The following is a 24459-nucleotide window of genomic DNA, read 5'->3' as shown; positions in this document are numbered from 1 at the left end:
CTGTGTGTGGATAAAGAGGAGCTATCCTTTTCCCTTGTGAGAGAGGTATTTTCCTGCTTCCCCATATTTCTTGTGGTCCTGCAGCGATTTCTAGTCATCTGGTGGATGATCGGTTTCTTCCCAGACCTGGAAGTTCAATCACGTGAGTTTTGTATGCTGGAGCCCCTGTTATCAGTGGGACATCTTCCTTTCTCCCCAAATGGCTAGATCACAGGAGCCATGGAGCTGTCTGTCTCTTGAAGAAGGGCTGTTCACGTGAGTTTTGTATGCAGGAGGCCCAGTTATCAGTGGGACATCTTCCTTTCTCCCAAAATGGCTCGGATGTAGGCGCACTTGCCCTCGTCCAGCTGGCTGGAGGCCGAGCCGCCCATGGCCACGACCCCACTGCTCCCGGGCGGACAAGCGCTCAGGTCCCGGCTCGCTCCAGGAGGTCGAATTTCAAGATTTTTTTTAAGTGGTCCCTCAGTATAGGGTAAGGAAATCTAAAGATTTATGTTAAATATGGATTTATCTTATTTACTGTATGGATCTTGTTACTGGTAATATTTTCAGCTTTTCTTTGGCCACTGAGAAGTTATAGTTTGTGTTTCTCTCTGTACTGCCTTCATTGCCTTTCTATTATCATTGCCCCATATCTATCTTGTCTCTGATTTTTTCCCCTTATTTTCTAGATTAATATATACCTGGCTGTCTCATAGTACCAATCTCAATGCCCTTTCCTATATGATCACAACTATTTGTTGAATGGAAAGATGAAAGTTGAATGAATCTTCTAAATTGGTTTCCTTGGTTGAAAATTTCACTGAGAGTTTAATGTGATTTGGAATTTTTAGCTTTGTTAAATATTTACTGTATAGTCATTCATTAATTTACAAAGTAACAGTTCCTAGTGCTAGTGACAGAAATATAAATACAACAATCCCACTTAGGTAGAATTCATTCTAGTGGGAGACTGTCAATTAAATAGGTGTGTTAATTGAGTGTACATGCAGGATACAGTTGGGACACAAAGGAGGGAATGATCAGTTTTACTCTGGGGGAAAGGATATCTGAAAAGGTCCTTCAGAGGAAGTGACATTTAATCTGGGCTTTAGGGTATACCCAGGGGAAAGCCATTTTAAAAGAGAAAAATAAGTCAACATATCAGAAATCTTGAACTTTAGACTGTGAAATGCCTGACAGGCTAAAGCATGTGGAGAGCTGAAGGGTATAATTATGAAATATCATGGCACTGGTAAGAGATAAAGTAGGAACCAGGTTCTAGAGGTCTTGGATGCGGTTTAGGTAAAGAGTTTATACTTCATGTAGGAAGAATTTGAGTTTTTAGGGAGATTGCTCTCTGACAGCAATATGGAGGATAGAACACTGAGACCCAGCAGAATTAAGTTTTAATTTAATGTACTTTTAAATTGAGATTTTTAGACATGTAAAAAACATAAAATAGTGTAATGAACATCTGATGCCTATCACCCAGCTTTAACAGTTAACTATATGGCTACTGTTTTAGATATATCCCATTCCCTCCCTCCATTATTTTAAAGCACATTTCTAAGTCGTTCACATAACAACAGAGCATAATTAATACTCTAATGCTGTGGCTCTCAAGGCTGGCCTGTGCAGCCAAATTACATAGAGCTTAGAAAAAATATTTCCTATCTCAGCTCTATAGTTAGAGATTTGTATGACTAGGCATTTTTAGATTTCAAAATAAGTTTTGAGTGAGGTAAATTATTTTTAAGATAATTTTAAAGTAACTTGACTTAAAAACTAGGAAAATAGTTTCCTAAAGTCATCAAGTGCTACCTGTGGCCCTTCTGGGTAAATTTTTACCCCTTAGATGGCGACAGACTTCTCTGTGGGCAAGTTCTTGAAATTTGAATTAAATAAAATCTGAGTGGTTTAAAAGCAGATTTCTTAATTAGAGAAAGCACTTTCATATTTGAAAATGGTCTTAATAAATAGGGAATAATCTGTCATTGATAAAATTGGTCTTTTTTACCACAAATGAAAGAATGAAAGATAGAAAATTCTTGGGACCAGCAGATGGTGTTATAGTTACATTGCCGGACACTCACTCAGTTGACCACAGTTCGAGTCCCAGACCCACCAGCTTAACACTCAAACACTGGGTGCGTGTGCCTGGGTGCCCAAAATCCTGAGAGGAGAATGGAGGAGAAGGGATTGGCTTCTCCTGGGGGGTGATTTTTTGCTTTCTACCTCTGTGTGTCTCTAGCAAGTGAATACGCCCTGTAATAAAAATCTCTCTTAAAAAAAGAAACTTTTTTTTTTTGTGGAGATGTTTTTTGCTATAGGGCGCATGTGCTAGCCAGAAAGAGACAGAAAGCAAGAAATCACCCCCCCAGGGGGGATGGCCACGCTGCAATCCCTTCTCTTCCATTCTCCTCTCAGGATCTTGGGCACGCACGCACACGTGCCTGGCATGAGTTTAAGCTACCAGGTCCAGGACTCAAACCATGGTCGACTACATGGGAGTTCAGCAACATAACCATTATGCTAACTGCTGGTTCCGAAAAGAAACTTCTTAAAGGTAGGCTAGGATTATTCCTGAACACCAGTTTAAAAATGCATACATGGGGCTGTCAGGTGGCATGGTGGCTAAAGGCGTTGGACTGCTGCATGGCTGTGGCTCAGGTCCTGGAGGCAGGCTCGCTCTCTCTCTCTCTCTCTCTCTCTCTCTGTGTGTGTGTGTGTTTGTGTGTGCGTGTCTTGCTCTGGAAATATTAAAAATAATAATAAATAAAATGATTCTTTTAAAAAATGCATCAACAGAGTCTCTTCTTCTTAATTTGCATTATTTATATTTAAGCATTTCTGTTTTTATTTTTTGTTGAGAATGCTGAGAAAGTCTCCTTAGTATATTTGCCATTTCCTCTTTACTGGCAGAATTAATAAGCTACAAATTTGGTAGTCCTTGTTTTGTTGTTTAGTCCTTCTGATGCCAGTTCTCCTAAATAGTTGGGAATAAATGACCAGAAGGATAACTCCTGGATCTGTAGTTTCTTGGGACTGTGGAGTAGAGAATATATTCTCAGATACCATTTTCACCTCCAAACTCAATGTTGGAAGTTACAGATTCCTCTCTCTCGGAGGTCCTCCCTGACCTGTTTTAGGCTTGAGTATACTGCAATACAGAGAAACACCTAAAACAAACATATTCACTTATTCTGAGGTATAGTGTTTTCAGATTTTAAATGAGAGACTCTGTCAAAGTATTTTTGCAAATAACTTCCTGGTTTGTCTTAGGTATGTTAAAGCTCATCTTGACTTGCTTTCTTAGTACATCTTATTATCAGTGTCCAGTAAGGTCTAGGTTAGCAACCTTCAGGGCACATGAGAGTCATGGTATATGTAGTCAGGGATAGGGAGACTGGTGTCTGTCTTGTAAGACCGTAGTGGCAGCTAGGCTGTGCACATAGACAGTATGTGCACTGTGGAGCAAATACAGATTTGAATCCAGGTTCTTCCACTTAACAGATATATGGCCACTCTTTTTTTTTTTTTGGAAAGGTTTTTTGCTATAGGGCGCGTGCACTCGCCAGACAGACAGAGAGAGACATAGAGACAGAAAGCAAGAAATTACCCCCCAGAGGGGATGGTCACACCGCAATCCCTTCTCCATTCTCCTCTCGGGATCTTGGGCATGCACGCACACGCACCCGGCGTGAGTTTTAAGCCACCGGGTCCGGGACGCGAACTGCGGTCGACTACGTGGGAGTCCAGCGACATAGCCATTACGCTAACTGCTGGTTTCCAGCTATAGGCCACTCTTGACCCTCGGTAAACTGGGCACAGTCTACATCTCCGAAGTTGTAATAAAGTTAGACAAAATGCATAAGAGGTGTAAAGTAAATGTTGGATAGTGTTATTCTGGTCATATATAGTTTTCAGAAAATTTCTTTTGTTGGATATTAATGTAAATAGTCAGAAACTAGACTAGATGGAAAGATCTGACAGTTAACTGATTAACACATCAGTTAATCAGTGATGTCTGTCTCTGTAACCAGTCAACTGCTGTTCATGTCCTTGACCTGGCAGCTTGAAAAATACCAACAATCCTAAGAGGAGAATGGAGGAGAAGGGATTGCAATGTGGTCATCCCCTACCCTCCTCCCGGCAGGGGCTGCCTGCTTGCGCTCGCTCGCTCGCTTGCTCTCTCTGGTGAGTACATGTGCCCTATAGCAAATTTTTTTTTTTTTAAGTGATTAGCAGGCTCATTTGCTGACAATATGGCTGGTCAGGGCAGCTATCTCCCACCTACATTTGTTTTCAGAGGTTACAAGAGGCAGTGAGAATTGTTGCAGGGCAAAAAGAAGAATCCAGGATTTTGCTTTGCAGCTCATTGGACTTTAGTGTTTTCTAAGCATTTTTTGGTAAAACTGCCATAATGCTTTTTCCGTGATTTCACTGGGAATTGTAGTTTGATTTTGTTTCATCGCCATTTCCATACATATGTGCAACATCTCTTAGGTGCCAGTAATCAACCAAATCAATTAAAAAAAATTGAGTGTTTTTTATGTACCAAGCTCCAAACAACAGAAGGTATAGTAAAGAAGCTTCAAAAGCAGATGGCAGCTAATCTAAGGCATTTGTCTAGGTGTTGTTATTTTTATTTTTCTTCATTGCCAGAGGGCAAGTACGTTTGCCTGGTCATTCCACAACCCTTTTTCCATCTCATCAGGCATAGTGCTTAATCAGTGTGTTATGGGGTCAGCCCATGTTCTTAATTTTGGTGCATGTCCTTTGGCAGAGGAGCTACTGTTTTCTTCCTGAAAAGTTGTACAAAAAAACTCTATTATAGATGAGTGCATGATTTATAGAAAGTGTAATTTGGAAGGATCTGAAAAGCACAACACATAAATCTGTGTTATCCTTCCACCTAGAGGCAACTACTGTTAATGTATATTTACTCTTTTCCCAGATTTTTTTTTCCTTTTCTTTTTCTATTTCCCCACCATGGAAGACATTTTCTCATTAATGCTTAGGGAAGTAATGGTTACAGGGTGTAAGATAAGCTCACAGGGTGAAACACCCATTCAAAATTTAACAGACTGGAGAGAGGATTGTCCTAGTTTGGGATAATGTATACTGTACACAACCTATGTAAGTGCTCATTATGTTAAGATGAAAGAGTACAAGGCCTACATGGTCTCTTAAACTGCCCCCATCATAGCTTGCAACTCTTTACAAGATAATTGCATCCACTAAATGACATGAACTAGTTAGTATCTTTATTCTCCTTCCTTCCCTTCTCCCTTTAAGCATCCTCATAGTTCTCTACTTCCATTTAAAGTCAACCTTTTCAGAAGAGTATTATTGGGACCAGCAGTTAGTGTAATGGCTATGTCGCTGAACGGTTCAAGTCCTGGACCCCGTGGCTTAAAACTCATGCTGGGCGCATGTGTGTGCGTGCTCAAGATCCCGAGAGGAGAATGGAGGAGAAGGGATTGTGACATGGCCATCCCTTCTGTAGGGATGATTTCTCGCTTTCTGTCTCTCTGGCGAGCACACGCGCCCTTAACAAAACCTCTCCAAAAAAGAAAAAAGAAGAGTGTTATTTTCTCCTGGTTGCCTAACTTTGTTTACGTTGTAAAGTTTCTATATTTGCTTCAGTTAGTTTACATACAGTTTTTGTAGTGTGAGAGGTAATGTTATATGATGACAATAGTTTCTGCAACATTAATTCTGAGTCAAAGTAAGGCAAAACTATTTTAAATGTCTTGAATGAAATTACAAAGAGGAGTGTATTAAAAATACAAGCAGTAAAGTCTCTTGAAGAATTAAAATGATAGACTAAAAGTAAAAATAAATATTCGCTTTATAAAATAATAATTTGCTGCTGACAAACTACATTCTTCTTTATTTTAATGGATGGATTATAGGCACATCTTCCAGCTTGTCCTCTGGAAGCTTTGGTTCATCGTATTCAATGAGTCATCATGCATAACCACTTTAGGTAGGTAATAGAAGCCCAGTCATAACCTCATTACTATTCATGCTTGTTTCAAGAAAAGTTCTAAGTTTAAAATCATCTTTTCTTTTTCTTTTCTGCTCCTGCAGTTTATTGTGGTAGAAATAAATCTCTCAGCTGCCTCTGAAGGAGAAATAGTTTTCTGTACAGCAAAGCAGGCCACTGGATTTTTAAAAAATGTTCAGCTGTATTTTCTGCAAAGAGTCATTGTGGTTACAATGGTCTGTTTCATGTGGTTTCTACCATTCTTAGAGAAGTTTGATGATCTGTCTACACGTTCCCCAGATGAATACATACATTTTGAGGAGAAATAAAATAAAGGCTATTCATGCAGATGAATACATACATTTTGAGGAGAAATAATATAAAGGCAATTTATAAGAATAAGGAAAAGAAAGATGTGAGTTCCTAGTTGAAGTGTTCATTGTAGCTGCACAAAATCCAGACATCTCTGAGTAGAAGTCTTGTCAAAAATCATCTGCCTTGGGACCAACAGATGGCACAGTGGTTATATTGCTGGACTCCCATGTAGTTGACCATGGTTCATGTTCTGGACCCGGCGGCTTAAAACTCACGCCGGATGCATGTGTGTGCGTGCCCAAAATCCCGAAGAGGAGAATGGTGGAGAAGGGACTGTGATGTGGCCATCCCCTATGGGATGATTTCTTCCATGTCTCTGGTGAGTGCACTCACTCTACAGCAAAAACTTCTCCCCCCCACAAAAAAAATTCTGTTTTCATGCCATAAGCCAATTTCTTCTTTGTCATGTAAGTCTTTATTTTTACTAGTTCTTGCTATCTATGCCTTCCTCTCTTGTAGTTTTTTTTTCGTAAGTTTTTCACTGTCTTAAATTCTGGAGCATAGCACACATGAAATAATCCACCAAAGAAACTATGTTCATCTGTTTTTTTTTTTTCCTATCATTGTGCTTTCTTCTTTTTTTTTTAGTTTGCTATAGGGTGTATGCACTTAGAGAGAGAGAGAGAGAGAGAAAGAGAATGAGAATGAATATGAATAAGAAAGCACCACCCTGAGGCTCAGGGAAAATACCTTGCCTGCTTAGTAAATTTTGGTACCAAGGTCTAAATCCAGGTCTTACTTCCAAAGTTTATGTTTTAATAATATGATGTTAACTTTATTTACCAGTTTTTATTATTATAATAAATGCTTGCAGGTAAGAATATAAATTTGTGACCGAGTTTTCTACCCTGTTGGATCCTATTGTTCAAATAATTACTCCAAGAGGAAGCTGGGATACAAGATGAGAAGCTGAGATAGAGTCAATCTCACTAATGAAGGGAATAGATATGAATAAATGAGTATTCATTCCTTTTGATAGACTTCATGCTGGGAAAATTCATTTTCAGTGTTGTAAAGATACACAGTAATTGAATGCAAAAAATTTTTAAAGTACTACCATATGATCCAGCAATCCCACTCTTTGGGGTTTTTTTTTTAAAGATTTTTTTTTTAAGATCATATGGTAAAATTGAAGGTGCAGAAATTTTCCTTATACGCCCTGTTCTCTACCACCTTCACATAAACACAGACATACACACATGTGTTCTCAGTGTAGTGGATTTCACCTAGTAGATATGTAGAGGTATCTTGTTACAATTTGCATTTCTCTGGTGGCATATGATGTGGAGCATTTTACTAAGTACATGTATTTGCCCTCTGTGTATGTTCTTTGGTGAGATATCTGTTAAGGTCATCAGTCCTTTTTTTTAATATATTTTTTAAATATATTTTATATTTTAATTTCTTTTATACATTCAGTCACATATGTCACTTAGTTTGTAAAGGTGAATAGTCCAACATGAATACATTTCTCACCAATCCAGTTGGAAATACTATACATGTTCTCTCCAATAGATAATAACGCATTCTTTGTCCCCTAAATGTCTCGCCTCTCTGTTTTCCCCCTAATGTCTTTCTTTAGACTCTCCTCCTCCTCCCACCCTCTTCCCGCACTGTATCTGGTATCTAACCATTTTCTATGTTTCTATATCAACTAGTCATTCAGTTTCCACCATAGAGTGCGGACACTCAGAATATATTAAGTGGAGGCATACAATGTTTCTCCTTCACAGCCTGGCTTGCTTCACTCTGCAGTAAATCTTCCATATACATCCGCTTTCTGTCAAAAGCTAGGGTCTTGTTTTTTTATGGCTTAGTAGTTAGTAGTCCATAGAGTATATGTGCCACACTTTCTCAATCCATTCCTCTGTTCATGGACATTTGGGTTGGTTCCATGTCTTTGCAATTGTGAATAATGCCACAGTAAACATCAATGTGCAAGCACTTTTCCAACTAAACAGTCTTCTTTTAGGTAGATACCAAAGAGTGGGATTGCTGGATCATATGGTAGTTCTAGTTGTAGATCTTTGAGGATTCTCTGCATTGTTGTTCTCTTCAGTGGCTGAACCAATTTACATTCCCACCAGCAGTGTAGAAGAGTTCCCCTTTCACCACACCCCCACTAGCACTTATCATTTTTTGTTTTTTAAATCTTAGTCATTCTGACTGGGGTTAGGTGATATCTCATTGTGGTTTTGATCTGCATCTCCCTTATAATGAAAAATGTTGAGCATTTTTTTATACGCCTTTTGGCTATTCGTATGTCTTAGAGACTTTTTTCCCAATTCATTCTCTCATCTTTTAATTGGGTTGGTCATCTTTTCTCAGGAAAGCTGCTTGAATTCCCTGTGTATTCTGGTTATCAATCCTTTACCTGAAGCATAATTTGCAAAAATATTTTCCCATTCTGAGGGCTGTCAATTTAGATTAATTGCTCTTCTTTTGCCATGCAGAAATTTCTTAATCTGATGTAATCCCACTTGTTAATTTTTAAGATTATTGACTTTGCTTTGGGGGTCTTATTTAAGAAGTCTCTGCCTACCCCAATGTCTCCCAGAGTTCCCCCATTGTTTTCCAGTAGTAGTTTTATAGTTTGAGGTCTTAGGTTTAGATCTTTTATCCATTCTGAGCTGAGTTTTGACAATGGTGAGAGGAAGGGGTTTAGATTCATCTTTTCTGTAGTTCGATAGCCACTTTTTCTAGCCCCATATGCTAAAGGTTTTCCTTTTCCCACTGGATTGCCTGGTACCCTTTGTCAAAAATCATTTGGTTGTATGTTTGTGAGTTTATTTCTGGGATCTCTATTCTGTTCCATTGGTCCACCTCACCTGTCTGATTCTGTGCCACTACCATGCTGTTTGAACTATCGCAGCTTTATAGTGTATTTGGGGGTCAGGGAGTGAGATAGTGCCCACTCTACCTTTCTTGCGCAGGATTGCTTTGGCAATACGAGGTCTTTTATGATTCCAGACCTATTGTATGATTTTCTTTTTTAGATCTATGAGGAATGTCTCTGGCATTTTGATTGGGATTGCATTAAATATGTAGATTAATTTGGGTAGAATTGCCATTTTGATCATATTAATTCTTCCAATCCAGGAACATGGGATGTCTTTCCACTTTTTTTTGTGTCCTTTTCAATTTCTTGTTTTAGCTTCTCATAGTTTTCCTTGAGGAGGTCTTTAACTTCTTTGGTTAGATTTATTCCTAGGTATTTTATTCTTTTTGTGTCTGTGGTAAATGGAATTAATTTTTTCAGTTTTATCTCAGTCTGCCTGCTGTCCGTATATAGAAATGCTATATATATTTTTGTATGTTGATTTTGTATCCTGCAACTTTACTGTTGTCATTTATTAATTCCAGGAATTTTTTCATGGATACCAGTGGGTCTTCTATGTATACAGTCATGTCATCTGCAAATACAGATAATTTAACCTCTTCTTTTCCTGTTCGAATGCCTTTATTTTATTGTCTTTTCTGATTGCATTGGCAAGGACTTCCAGTACTGTATTGAAAAGAGTGGAGAAAGTGGGTATCCTTGTCTCGTACCAATTTTTGGCGGAAAAGATTTTAACTTTTCCCATTCAGAATGATATTAGCTGTGGGTTTTTTTTATAGATAGCTTTTATTGTGTTGAGGAGTGACCCTTCTATGCCGATTTTGCTGAGAGTCTTGATCATGAAGGGATGCTGCATCTTATCAAGTGACTTTTCTGCATCAAATTATATGATCACAAGGTTCTTATCTTTCTTTCTGTTACTATGGTATGTTACATTTATGGTTTTGCACATGTTGAGCCGTCCTTGGATCCCTGGAATAAAACCTACCTGGTCGTGATAAATAATCGTTTTTATATGTTGTTGGATACTATTTGCTAGTATCTTGAGTATTTTTGCATCTATATTCATCAGAGATATTGGTCTATGGTTTTCCTTCCTTGTCCAGCCCTCCTCTGTTTTAAGGATAAGGCAGATGGAGGCTTCATAGAATTAATTTGAGAGAGTTCTATCCTTCTGGATCTTTAGAAATAACTTGAGTAGAATGGGAGTTAACGCTTCTTTAAAAGTTTTGCAGAATTGAGAGGTGAAGTTATAAGGGTCAGGGCTTTTCTTTGTTCAGAGGTTATTTATTACTGATTCAGTCTCATGACTTGTTATGAGCCTATTTAGACATTCTGCATCCTCCTGACTCAGTCTCGGTAAATTATATATGTCCAGCAATTTGTCCATCTTATCCAAGTTTTCTTGTTTGTTGGCATACATAATGATATTTTGTATTTCTATTGTGTCTGTTGTTACATTGCCTGACTCATTGTGAATTTGATTTACCTGGTTCCTTTCTCTCTCCTTAATTATTCTAGTTAGTGATGTGTCAATTTTGTTTATCTTTCCAAAGAACCAGCTTTTACTTTCATTTATTTTTTGTGTAGTTTATTTTCTATTTCCTTTCTTTCTGCTCGATTCCTTAATTTCTTCTGGAGTTTTTTCTTTCTTTCTTTCTTTCTTTCTTTTTTTTTTTAATATATATATGTTTCTGCTGTTGCTTTTCCAATTCTCTGAGGCATAATGTTAGGTGGTCCATTTGCCTTCTTTCCATTGCTTTATGTGGACTGATTCCTATGAACTTTCCTCTTAGGACTGCTTTTGCAGTTTCTCAAAGATTATGGAAACTTACGTACTCATTGTCATCGAGTTCCATGAATCTTTTGATTTCAGTCTTTATTTCTTCAGTAGTTACCCAGTCATTCAGGAGTAGGTTATTTAGTTTTCCATGTATTTGTGTAATTTTTGAGGATTTCTCTTGAAATTAAAATCAAGTTTAATTCCATCATGGTCGGAGAAGATGCTGGATATAGTTTCTATGCTTTTGGATCTGTAAAGGCTTGCTTTGTGCCCTATCATATGGTCAATCTTCGAAAAGGTTCCACGTGGGAGTGAGAAAAAAAGTGTATTTATGGGTTTTGGGTCAAAGGTTCTATTGATATCTGTTATGTTCATTTGATTTATGGATTCATTTAGATCCTTTATCTCTTTACTTATTTTTTGTCTAGATGATCTGTCCAAAGGAGATAGTGGGGTTTTTAGATACCCAATAATTAGTTTGATGCAGTCTATCTCTCCTTTTAGATCTAAGAGTCTTTCCTTCATGTATTTGGGTGGTCCTGAGTTAAGCGCATAGATATTTATAAGCTTTATATCTTCATGATAGATTAACCCTTTTACTGCTACATAATGCCCTTCTTTGTCACTTTGTGCAGTTTTTGTTTTAAAGCCTATTTTGTGGGAAATTAATATTGCGACTTCAGTTGTTTTTTTGGTTCCCATTTACATGGAATACCTTTTTCCGATCTTTCACTTTTAGTCTATGTATATCTTTATCCATGAGATGTGTTTCTTGTGGGCAACAGATAGAGGGTTTCTGTTCGTTCATCCATTCAGCCATTCTGTGTCTCTTGATTGGAGAATTTAATCCATTAAATTTAATGGTATTGTCGATATTTCCGAACTTGTCCCTACCTTTAAGCTGGCCATTGTCTTGGTTGCTTTTTATTCCCTTATTTCTGTGTGTTCATTCTTTAGTTTTCCTGGAACAAGACTCTCTTCAGAGTTTTTTGAAGAGCTGGTCTGATGTTGGCAAATTCTTTCATGTTTTATTTGGGAAGATTTTAATCTTTTCTTCCCACATGAAGGATAATCTTGCTGGATATTATAATCTTGGTTGAAATTGTTTCTCTCTCAACACTTTCAGTATATCTTTCTCATTCTTTCCTTCCTTGTATTGTTTCCATCGAAAGGCTTGGTTTTAGCCTGATGGGATGACCTTTGTAAGTCAATTGATGTTTCTCTCACCAATTTTAGTATCTTGATCTGTGGTTTTCGCCAGTCTGGCTAAGATGTGCCATGAAGAAGATAGTGTGTTGATTCTGTTTGGGGTCCTTTGTATTTCTTGGATTTGGATGTTTGAGTGCTTTTCTAGACTTCAAAAGTTTTCTTCCAGGATGGCTTGGAATAGATTTTCCATACCCTTAATATTAGTTTCTTTACCTTCTGGGATACCAGTTATTCGAATGTTTGGACGTTTAATGGATTCTAGGATTTCTCATATAGTATCCTCTTTTTATTTATTGTTATTATCTCTTTTATCTTTTAGGTGGTTTTTTCTAGGTCAGAGGTTTGTCTTCTATTTCCACAATTTGATCTTCAGGACAGTCTAATCAGCTTTTAATCCTTTTAAGAGAGTTTTTAATTTCCTGTATTATAGACTTCATCTCTAATAGTTCATCTGATTCTTTCTTATGGCGTCCCTTTCTTTCAAATCATGGAAGGACTTCCTCCTCTCCTGGAGTTTGTTGTCTCTTTTCTGTTTCAACTCATAGACTTTTGTCACTATGAATGTTCTGAATTCTTTGTGTGACATTTCGGTAGCTTCTTATGTTCTTTCAAGAGGAGATGGAGGAGAGTTATCGTGTTCTTTGAAGGAGACATATTTTCTGTTTTTTTAAGCCTGGGGCTCTTCTGCAAATACCTTATTGGAGAATATTTCCACCACTGGGATCAAGTCTGCTTCCTTTTTTTTTTTTTGAGAGGTTTTTGCTATAGGACGCTTGCACTTGCCAGAAAGAGATAGAGAGACTGAAAGCGTGAAATCACCCTCCAGGGGGGATGGCCGTGCCACAGCTCCTTCTCCATTCTCCTCTCGGGATCTTGGGCACGCACGCACACGCACGCACATGCACCCAGCGTGACTTTAAGCCACCAGGTCCGGGACTCGAACTGCAGTTGACTACATGGAGTCCAGCGACATAAGCCATTACGCTAACTGCTGGTCCCGAGTTTGCTTCCTTCTTTTTTTTGGGGGGGGGGAGGGAGAGATTTTCACTGTAGGGCGCGTGCGCTCGCCAGACAGACAGAGAGAGACATAGAGACAGAAAGCGAGAAATCACCCCCCAGGGGGGATGGTCACGCCGCAATCCCTTCTCCTCCATTCTCCTCTCGGGATCTTGGGCATGCACGCACACGCGCCCGGCGTGAGTTTTAAGCCACCGGGTCCGGGACACGAACCGCGGTCGACTACGTGGGAATCCAGCGACATAGCCATTACGCTAACTGCTGGTTCCCGAGTTTGCTTCCTTTTTGATGTGGATTGCTTGCATGTCGATGTCTTCTCTGTGGTACTATAATGTTTCCAAACTATGATTCTAGACCTGTATAGTCTCTCTGGGTAGGTGGAGGATGAGGAGAAGATGACAATTAAAAGGGGAATAAAAAAGAATATGAAAGGAAAAGAGAAAAAGTTGTACACTGCATGCAAGCGTGTGGCACTGCATGCAATTTTGCCAGGGGGCTGCAGGTGGAAATGGGCTCTGCTTGAGAGGTAGGGGGTAAGGAGAAGTAAAGAATTAGCAAAAGACGGGACCAGCAGTTGGCATAATGGCTGTCGCTGGACTCCCATGTAGTCGACCACGGTTCCCATCCCAGAACCCGGCGCTTAACATCAGCCAGGTGCACATGTGTGCATGTCCAATATCTCGAGGGGAGAATGGAGGAGAAGGGGTAGCAGCATGGCCATCCCCCCGGGGGCATGATTTCTTGCTTTCTGTCTTTCTGGTGCACGCACGCCCCTATAGCAAAAACCTCTCCAAAAAAAAAAGAAAGAAGGGGGAAAAGAAAAACAGTCTACCTTTCTGGCAGGGAGGAATATGGCTCTGAGGTTCAAAGAACTGGGCTGGGGCCAATGAATGGCCCTGCCTCAGTTTCCCTGACTGGACAGGGGGCTTTAGATGGAAATGGGGTCTTCTCACGAGCTAGGAGCTGTCCTTTCTGTCAGGGAGGAGTAGGGGCTCAGAGGTTGGGAGAGTAGGGTTGGGGCTGGAGCTGGGATCAATGAATGGCCCTGTCTTGTTTTCCCTGACTGGGCAGGAGGCTGCAGATGGAAGTGGGCCCATCAGTTCTTTTTTTAATAGGATGTTTTCATTGTTGACTTTTTATTTTAATTTTATTTATTCATTAATTTATTTTAATTTGACCAGACAGAGCCACATACAGAGAGATAGATAGAGAGAGGGAAAGTGAGAAAGCAAGCCACCAGCTCTGGGACTCCAAAGGTGGTCAGTCATGTGGGAGTGTCCAGCGCCTTAACCACCACACCACCTGCTGGTCCCTTAAAGTTCCTTATTTTGAGTACCAGTCTTCAGTAGCTCTTTTGCAAACTTTTTCTCCCAGTCTGTAGTTTGTCTTTTTGTCATCTTGGCAGTATCCTTCATGGAACACTTTTTTTTTAAATTATTTCATTTTATTTACTCATTCATTTATTTTTAGTTTGATGAGAGAGACACAGAGAGAGAAAGAGGGAAAGTGAGAAAGCAAGCCATCAGGTCTGAGACTTGGGTCGGCTATGTGGGATCCCATGTCTAGTACCTTAACCACCACGACACCTGCTGATCCCATAGAACACATTTTAATGAAGTCCAGTTTATCAGTTCTTGCTTTCATGGATTTTGCCTTTGGTTATATTTTAAAAGACATTACCAATCCTTAGATAGTCTAGATTTTCTATGTTATCTTGTCTGAGAAGTGTGGTTGTTTTACTTTTCAAAGCTTTTTTTGTTCCATGAGTGTTCAACAAGGAACCAGATGGACAGTCACCCCAAAGGCCCCTCACACTGTGATCCATCCCCAGTCTCACCTAGATCATGAGAACATGTTTGTCTGCCTGTTGACAGGGAGATCCAGGGATGTGAACCTAGGACCTTTTGGTGTGGGTCCATCCAGTTGTGTTAATTGCTGCACCACCTCCTGACCCCTAGTTGTGCATTGTATATTTAGGTCTGTGATCCATTTCAAGTTAATTTTTGTGAAGGACATAATGTCAATTTAGGGTTTTTTGTTTGTTTGTTTGTTTGTTTGTTTGTTTGACATGTAGATACCAATTTCTAACACCATTTGAAAAGACTCTTTGATCATTTTATCCCCCACATTTTATTGATTTACAAAATATCTTATAGCCTTTGCTTCTTTGTTGAAACTCAGTTGACTATATTTGTGTGAATGTATTTCTGCACTCTTCATTTGTTGTCTTGATTATTGTAGCTTACTGAATCTTGAAGTCAGATAGTGTTAGTCCTCCAAGTTTGTTCTTCAATGTTGTGTTGGCCATTTTGAGCCTTTGGCATCTCCATATAAACTTTAGAATCAGTTAGTCAATATCTACACAGTAACTTACTGAGATCGTTATAAAGGTTGCATTGAATTCTGTAGGTCATTTGGGACAAACTGATATCTTGACAATATAGAGTTCATCCATGGACATAGAATATCTCTCCATTTGATTAGTTATTTGATTTCTTTCATCAGTTTTTTAGTTGTCCTTGTATGCATTTTCTATATCCTTTGTTAGATTGAGTGTGTGTGTGTGTGTGTGTGTGTGTGTGTGTGTGTGTGTGTAGAGGTTTTTTCTATAGGGCGTGTATGCTCGCTTTGGAGACAGAGAGACAGAGAAACAGAAAGCGAGAAATCACCCCCCTGGGGGGGGGATGGCCATGCCACAATCCCTTCTCCTCCATTTTCCTCTCAGGATCTTGGGCATGCACACACATGTGCTTGGCATGAGTTTAAGGCACCGGGTCCAGGACTTGAACCACGGTCGGCGAGGTGGGAGTCCAGCAACATAGCAATTATGCCAACTGCTGGTCCCCCTTTGTTAGATTTTTAGCTAAGTATTTCAACCTTTGTGTGCTAATGTAAATTATATTAGTTTTTATTGCAAATTGTACTTGTTGACTGCTGGTATGTAGGAAAACAATTGGTTTATTTTTAGGTTAATCTTATATTCTACCGAATTGCTGGAATAACTTAGTAATTCAGGACGGTTTATTTTATTTTATTTTTTTTTTGATTGTTTGCTCTTAACTATTTTTTAAACATTTGATCGCCATACATTATTTGGCTCGTGAAGAAAATTTACCCAATATGAAATATACCTGAGACCAGTCTAGTTGAGAATACTATACATGTTATCATTAAGAGGTAATAAACCATTACTGAGTCCCACAAATATCTTGCCTATTTTTTTCTCCCTAATTTCCTTCCCTATACTCCTCCCCTCTCCCACCCTCCTTTGACACTGTCTCCAGTGTCCATAACTATTTTCAATGCTTTTATGTCCTTGAATCATTCAGTCTCTACCATAGAGTGCAGTCAGTCAGAAGGTATTAAGTGGAGACAGAATATCTCTCTTTCATAGCCTGGCTTGCTTCACTAAGCAATAAATCTTCCATGTTCACCCACTTTTCGTCAAATGCCTGGGTCTTGTTTTTTTTAATGGCTGAATAGTATTCCATGAAGTAATATATGCCACACTTTTTTAATCCATTCTTCTATTTGTGGACATTTGGGTTGGTTCCACATCTTAGCAATCATGAATAATGCCACAATAAGCATTGATGTGCAAGCACTTTTCTTCTGACAATTCTCCTGTCCTTTGTGTAGATACCCAGGAATGGAATTGCTGGATCATATGGTAGTTATATTTATAGATCTTTGAGAAACCTCCATATTGTTTTCCACAATGGCTGAACCAGTTTACATCACCACCAACAGTGCAGGAGAGTTCCCCTTTCACCACAACCCCTGCCAACACTTATTACTTTTGTATTTTTAATCTACACCCTTCTGACAGGGATTAGTTGACATCTTACTATCGTTTTAATCTGCATCTCCATTATGATGAGGAATGTTGAGCATTTTCTTATAGGCTTGTTGGCTGTTCATTTGTCTTCCTCAAGAGTTTTTTTGTTCAGCTCATTTTCCTATCTTTTAATTGACCCAATTTTTCTTTTGTTTTCCTTTGTTCGTGTAAGCCGCTTAAGTTCCCTGTGTATTCTGGTTATCAGTCCCTTATCTGAGCCATAGTTTACAAAAATATTCTCCTATGCCAAGGGTTATCTATTCACACTAATTACTGTGTCCTTTGCTGTGCAGAAACTTCTAAATCTGATGTAATCCCACTTGTCTATTTTTGGGATTATTACCTGTGATTTGGGAGCTTTATTTAAGAAGTCTTTGCCTACCCCAATGTCTCTCAGTGTTTCCCCAGTGTTTTCCACCAGTAGTTTTATAGTTTTTGGTCTTAGGTTCAGTTCTTTGATCCATTTTGAGTTGATTTTTGTTACTGGTGAAAGATGGGGGTCTAGTTTCATCTTTCTGCAGGTGGATACCATTTTTCCACCACCATTTGCTACAGTGGTTTTCCTTTTCCCACTGGATTGACCGTTATCCTATGTCAAAAATCAGTTGGCTGTAAGTTTTGGAGTTTATTTCTGGGGTCTCTAGTCTATTCCATTGGTGCACCTGTCTGTTTTTGTGCCAGTACCATGTTGTTTTAATTATCACAGCTTTATAGTATATTTTGGGGTCAGGAAATGAGGTGGTTCCCATTCCACTTCTTGTGCAGGATTACCTTGCCAATACGAGATCATTTATGATTCCAGAGAAATTCTATGATTGCCTTTTCTAGATCTGTGAAGAATGTGTCTGGTAATTTTATTGTAATTGTGTTAAATAAGTACATTAATTTGGGTAGAATTGCCATTTTGAGTATATTAATTCTTATAATCCAGGAACATGGAATGTCCTCCTATTTTTTTATGTGTCGTTTTCAATAGCCTTTTTTTTTAAGAATTATTTTCTTTAACTTTATTCATTCATTTGTTTATTTTAATTTGGAATGAGAGGGATAGAGTTGGGGGTGGGCAGGGACAAAGCAAGCTGCTGGCTCCTGGACTAGAACCGTATTTGTCCATTTAGGAGTCCTGTGCCCTTAACCACTATGCCACCTGGCATCCCCTTTTTTACTATCTTTTTTAAAATTTTAATTTATTTGTAAAGGTCTTTGACTTCCTTTGTTAGGTTTATTCCTATGAATCTTATACATTTTGTGGCTATGGTAAAAGGAATGGATTTCTTTCTTCAGTTCTACCTCAGTCAACTTGTGTATATATAGAAATGCTATAGATTTTTTTATTTTGATTTGTGTATCCTGCCATTTTACTGTATTCATATTACTGAGTCTTCTAAATATACTATCATGCCATCTGAAAATAAAGATATTTTCAACTCTACTTGCCTATTTGAATGCCATTTATATTCTCTTTTCTGAGTGCATTGGCTAGGACTTCCAGCACTATACTGAAAAGGAGTCAAAAACGTGGGCAGCTTTGTCTAGTACCAGTTTTTAGTGGAAAAGTTTTAAGCTTTTCCCCATTCAGTATAATGTTAGTTATAGGATTTTCTTATATGTATTATATTCTATTGAGAAATGACCCCTCTATGCTGATCTTTTTAAGAGTCTTAATCATGAAGGGATGCTGTATTTTATCAGATGCTTTCTCTGCATCGGTCGAAATGATCATATAGTTTTTTTCTTTCCGTTGATACAGTGTATTATGTTTTTGTCTTGCATATGTTGAACCACCCTTGCATGCCTACTATAAAGCCTACCTGGTCATGATGTATAATCTTTTTTTATGTTGTTAGATCCGATTTGCAAGTATCTGGTTGAGAATTTTTACATCTATATTCATCAGAGATATTGGTATGTAGTTTTCCTGTTTCTGTTTTGGGAATGAGGATGATGGAGGCTTCATAAAATGAATTTGGAAGGTTTCTTTCCTTGTGGATCTCTAGAAATATTTTGAGTAGAATGGGGGTTAGCTACTCTTTCAAGGTTTTGTAGAATTCAGAAGTGAAGCCATGAGGACCTGGGCTTTTCTTTCTTGGGAGGTTTTTATTACTGATTTCAATCTCACTACATTTTATGGATCTATTCAGGCTTTCTATGTTCTCCTGCTTCACTCTTCATAGATTTTATGAATCCAGGAATTTGTCCCACCTCCTCCATATTCTCTTGTTAATTGGCATATAGTCACTCATAGTATTCTCTAAGGATGTTTTGTATTTCTATTGTGTCTGGTGTAATATTGCCTGTTTCATTTTGTGTATGATTTATCTGGTTTCTTTCTCTTTCTTCTTAATCAGTCTACCTAATGATGTGTTGATCTTAAATCTTTTCAATGAATCACGTTTTGCTTTCATTTATTTTCTCTATAGATCATATATTTTCTATTTCACTTATTTCTGCTTGAATCTTTTATTATTATTTTTTTTTGTCCTGGCATCTTTTGGGGTTCTTTGTTGTTGTTGTTTTTTCCGTTCCCTGAGGCAGGATGTTAGATTGTCTATTTGCTACCTTTCCATCTTTTTCTTATGCACACTAATTGCTACGAATTTCCATGTTATTACTGCTTTTGCTGTGTTCCATAGATTATGGAATCTCATGTACTCATTATCATTTGTTTCCATAAATCTTCATTTTAGACTTCTTCGCTAGTTGAGAAGACATTCATAAGTAGGTTGTTTAGTTTCCAAGTGTTTGTGTTTTTCCGAGGATTTTTCCTGAAATTAATCTCAAGTTTAATTCCATCATAGTCAGAGAAGATGCTGGATATTTTTTCTATGAATTTGTAAAAGTTTGGTTTGTTCCCTACCATATGATCAGTCTTTGAAAAGGTTCCATGCGGGGATTAAAAAAGGAATATTTTGTGGTCTTAGCGCAGAAAGTTCTATATATGTCTATCAAGTCCATTTGATTTATAGTATCTGCTTATTTTTTGTCTAGAAGATCTGTCTAAAGGAGATAATGGGATGTTGGGATCCCCAACAATTACAGTGTTGCAACCTATCTCTCCTTTTAGCTCTAGTCGTCTTTCCTTTATGCATTTAGGTGCTCCTCAGTTGGGTGCATAGATATTTATTAGCATTATGTCTTCTAGATGACTTAGCCCCTTTACTAGTATATAATGCCCTTTGTCTCTTCTTACAGTTTTTGTCTTAAACCCTATTTTGTCTGAAATCAGTATCACAACTCCAGCCCTGTTTTGATTTCTGTTTGCATGGAATATGTTTTTCCAGCCCTTCAATTTTAATCTATGTATGTCTTTGTCCATGAGGTGTGTTTCTTATAGGCAACAGATGGAAGGTTTTTTATCCATTCAGCCAGTCTCTCTTGATTGGAGAATTTAATCTAATAACATTCAGTGTTGTTATTAATATATCCAGACATGTTCCTATCATTAAGTGTGCCATTTTCTTGGTTGTTTCTTGTTCTCTTATATCTTTCTGTCTGACTTTATTTTTCCTGGTATAGCACTCCTTTCAGAACTTTTGAAGAGCTGGTCTGGAGTAGGTAAATTCTTTTAGTGTTTTGTTGTTGTTGTTTGTTTGTTTGTTTTTTTATCTTTGAATGCTTTTGTCTTTATTTCCCATATGAAGGATAATCTTGTCAGGTACAATCTTGGTTGAAATCATTTTTATTTTAACACTTGGACTATATTTCCCCATTATTTCCTTGCCTTCGTTGTTACTGACCAGATGTCCAATGTTAACCTGATAGGATAAACTTTGTAAGTAACTTAACATTTCTGTCTTCCCAATTTTAGTATCTTTTCTGTGGTCTTGGCTAATCTGGCTATGATGTACCTTGGAGAAGAGCTTTTTGGGTTGATTCTATGTGGAGTCCTTTGTAATTCTTGGGTCTGGATCTTTGATTGCCTCTCTAGGTTTGGAAAGTTTTCTTTGAGGATTTCAATTTATCATTGCTCTTATTATTTTCTTCACCTTGGATACCAATTATCCAGATATTTTGGCACTTAATAGTATCTAGTATTTCTGTGTGTTGTCCTAATTTTTCTTCCTTGTTTTCTCAGTCTTCTTGATAATTTTTTCTAGGTCAGAGATTTTGTTTTCTACATTTGAGATTCAATCTTTTGCGTGATCTAATCTGAATTTAATACTTTCGAGGGAGGTTTTAATTTCCTTTATCACAGTCTTCACGTCTAACAGTTCCGTTTGATTCTTTATCATGGTGTCTATTTCTTCTTTCAAATTGTGAAAGGACTTCCTCATCTCCTGAACCCAGTTGTCTCTTTTCTCTTCCATTTAATTTAGTTTTGTCACTATAAATACTCAGAATTGTTTATCTGACATTTCCATGAATTCCATTGTGTTGTCTCTGGGTGATGAGGAATTGATGTTTTTCCTTGTGCGAGAGAGATTTTTTAGTTATTTATATTTCTTGTGCCTCTGTGATGGATTCTGGTCATCTGATGATTTTTACATTCATTCCTAAATTCTTTGAGCTAATTCTTACTGTTCAAAGGCGTGCCAGAGTACATGATTGGAAATCTGTTACTCTACTTCCCCAGTGATCACCAGCAAGCAACTTTGCACTGTTGTCACTGGTCTTGGATGATTCAAGTCCTCCCTGTTTCTAGAGAACAGGTATGCCTAAGATTGAGCTGCCGAGCTTTAATTCACAAAAGTAGAAGGGATCTATCCATGCACTTCATCAAACACTGAAGTCCTAGAATTCAGAAGTGTGTGGCAGGGGATAAACCACAGTCTCTTTTCAGCTTAGTTTACCTGCACAGGAATGGCTGTCTGGATGGTGCGTGGATAAGCAAAAAGTCTTCCCAATGTCCCAGGGTAGCACACCTGAGAGTTCAAAGGCAAGTGGGGAGCAGATGTGCCCTGGGTCTCTGCTGGAAGGGATACTGGGAGGGACTAGGAGGGGCAAAAAGTCTGGAAGTCCCAAGTAACACACCTGAGCCTTCTAAGGCAAGTGTGGGAGGGAATGAGACATGGTCCTCTGCTAGAACAGATCAGTTGGATTTTTTGTTTTTGTTTCTTATTTTTTTTTTACTGTTTTCTAAATAGGTAGTTATGTCATCTGTGAAAAAAGACAGTTTTATATCTTTATTCCCAATGTATTTACCTTTTATTTCCTTTTCTTGTCTTACTGAATTAGCTAGAGATTCTAGTAAAATGTTAAAGAACCAGTAATAGAGGGAATTCTTGTGTTGTGTTTTTTTTTTTAATCTCAGGGAAAAGCTTCCAATTTCTCACCATTAAGTATTATGTTACTGGTAGGATTTTTATAGATGTTCTTTATCAACTTATGGGAGTTCCCCCTATATTCCTGGTTTACTGAGATTGTTTGTTTTACTATTGAAGTTTTAAAGTTCTTTATATATTCTAGATATTATATATGGATTGAAAATAGTTTTAGATTGAAATCCATGACCCATTTTGAGTTAATTTTTATGTAATGTGTGAGGTTTAGGCCAAAACTCCTCTCTTTTCTTACAAATATCTTATTGTTCTGGTACCATTTGTTGATAAAACTGTTGTTCTTGATTGATTTTTCACCTTGGTCAGAAATTAGTTCAATATAATTGTATGGGTCTATTTCTGGGTTCACTATTCTGTTCCATTTATATATGTGTCCATCCCATGTATGTATAAAGTTTTAAAATCGAGTAGAGATTCTTCACTCACAAATTAAAAATTCTTTCTGCTATTTTCATTTCTTTGCTTTTCAGATATACACTTCTAAGCAGTTTATTTACCAAGAAAAATTGCTGGGATTTGAATAGGAATGGTATTAATATATATGTATCAATTTTAGGAGGCTTGATGTCTTCACTGTGTTGAATCCTAGATCTCTATATTGTTTTTTTTTTTTTTTTTTTATAATCTGTGATTTGTAGTTTTCAACATCTGGATCCTAGGCATGGTTGGTAGATTCCTATCTCAGGTTTTTTTTTTTTTTTTTTTTAGGTTTTTGCCATAGGGAGCATGGGCACACCAGAGAGAAACAGAAAGTGAGAAATCACCTGCAATTGGGAAAGGCCACACTGCAGTCTTTTCTACTCTGTTTTCCTTTTGGGACTTTGGGCACACACGCTCATGCACCCTGTGTGATTTTTCAAGCTGCTGTGTCTGGGACTTGAATCATGGTCGGCCCTGTGGGAATCTAACACTTTACCCACCACACCACCTGCTTATTGATAAAATAGTATTTTACTGTTTTTCAGCAATTGTTTATAGCATTGCATTTTTAACTTTGGAATCTACATATTTAATGCTTATATAGAAATATAATTGTTTTTGTATGTTTATCTTGTATTCTATAACTTTGTTAATATCAGTTATTAGCTCTAGAAAGTTTTTAAAATTTTTTTTGTTTTTAATTAATTTACATTTATTCACTGAGCATTGTCACAGCATATAAAATGTGATTTCCCATCCAGAATATACTGCATACTGGCTTAATCATACATGTTACCATCAATAATTTTCCCTTTCTAGTTTCTCGTATATAAATATATACATATATATGTAATATTTTCCCCCTATTTCTCACCCTCTGCCATTTCCCGCTCTCCTTCCACACTATGTCTGTTTTCCAGTTGTTTTCCATTCCTTGTCTCCCCCACATTTTGTTGATTCACAAAATTTCTTAAATATGTATACATATACATATCTGTGAATACATGTCTAACTTTAGGCAGGAAATTCTGAGTAGAATGAATATAATATAAGGTAGCAACCTAGCTGGCGCTATATAGCTTACTACAATCATTAATTATGTATTTTTTACTATATTTTTTAATTTCAAGAAAAGTGGTTTTTGCTTTAATGGATCAAAGAAGGAACTATGCTTAAAACTTAAAGCCAGGAAATAGGTTGGGATTCAGTTCAAATAGTAGTTGCATGAACCTGTCAGCAGCTCAAGACAGAACAAAAATCCATAAAACAGGAAAACAAAGCCTTAGAAGAAAATCAGCAATGTTTTAGTCAAAAGTCATAAAATGCTATTTCACCAGTTCTGTCTCATGTACTTTATCTTCTATTGTGGTTTGATCTTCCCAATTCAATTCTGGGATATAATATTCAACTCCAGACTTGTCCTTACGATTAAGTTGTCCATTTTCTTAGTTTTTGAGCTCTTATTTCTGTGTGTCTGTATTTAATTTTTCTGGTATAGCATTCCCTTGAGAACTTATTGGGGATCCAGTCTTTGTGGTAGATTTTTCTAGGCCAGTGATTCTGTCTTCTACATCTGAGATTCAGTTTTCTGTATGATCTAGTCTGGTTTTAATACTTTCAAGGGAGGTTTTGACTTCCTGTATTATAGCCTTCATCTCTAACAGGCCCGTTTGATTCTTTTTTATAGTGTGAATTTCTTCTTTTAGATCTTGTAAGAATTTCCTC

At 37.6% G+C, this 24459-nt stretch overlaps 1 protein-coding gene and 1 pseudogene across 1 annotated transcript in view; one reads left to right on the top strand and one right to left on the bottom strand.

The window, feature by feature from the left end:
• Positions 1 to 24459, top strand: part of HUWE1 (HECT, UBA and WWE domain containing E3 ubiquitin protein ligase 1) — a gene marked incomplete in the record, with an annotated part of 232807 nt that overhangs the window by 26204 nt on the left and 182144 nt on the right.
• LOC102494200 (RNA-binding protein 48-like) lies at positions 5895 to 9020 on the bottom strand (annotated as a pseudogene).

Source organism: Tupaia chinensis, unplaced genomic scaffold, assembly GCF_000334495.1.
Source record: "Tupaia chinensis unplaced genomic scaffold, TupChi_1.0 Scaffold143737_1, whole genome shotgun sequence".
Lineage (NCBI taxonomy): Eukaryota > Metazoa > Chordata > Mammalia > Scandentia > Tupaiidae > Tupaia > Tupaia belangeri.
The sequence above is the reverse complement of the archived record's forward strand: the minus strand, read 5'-3'. Positions and strand labels throughout refer to the sequence as shown.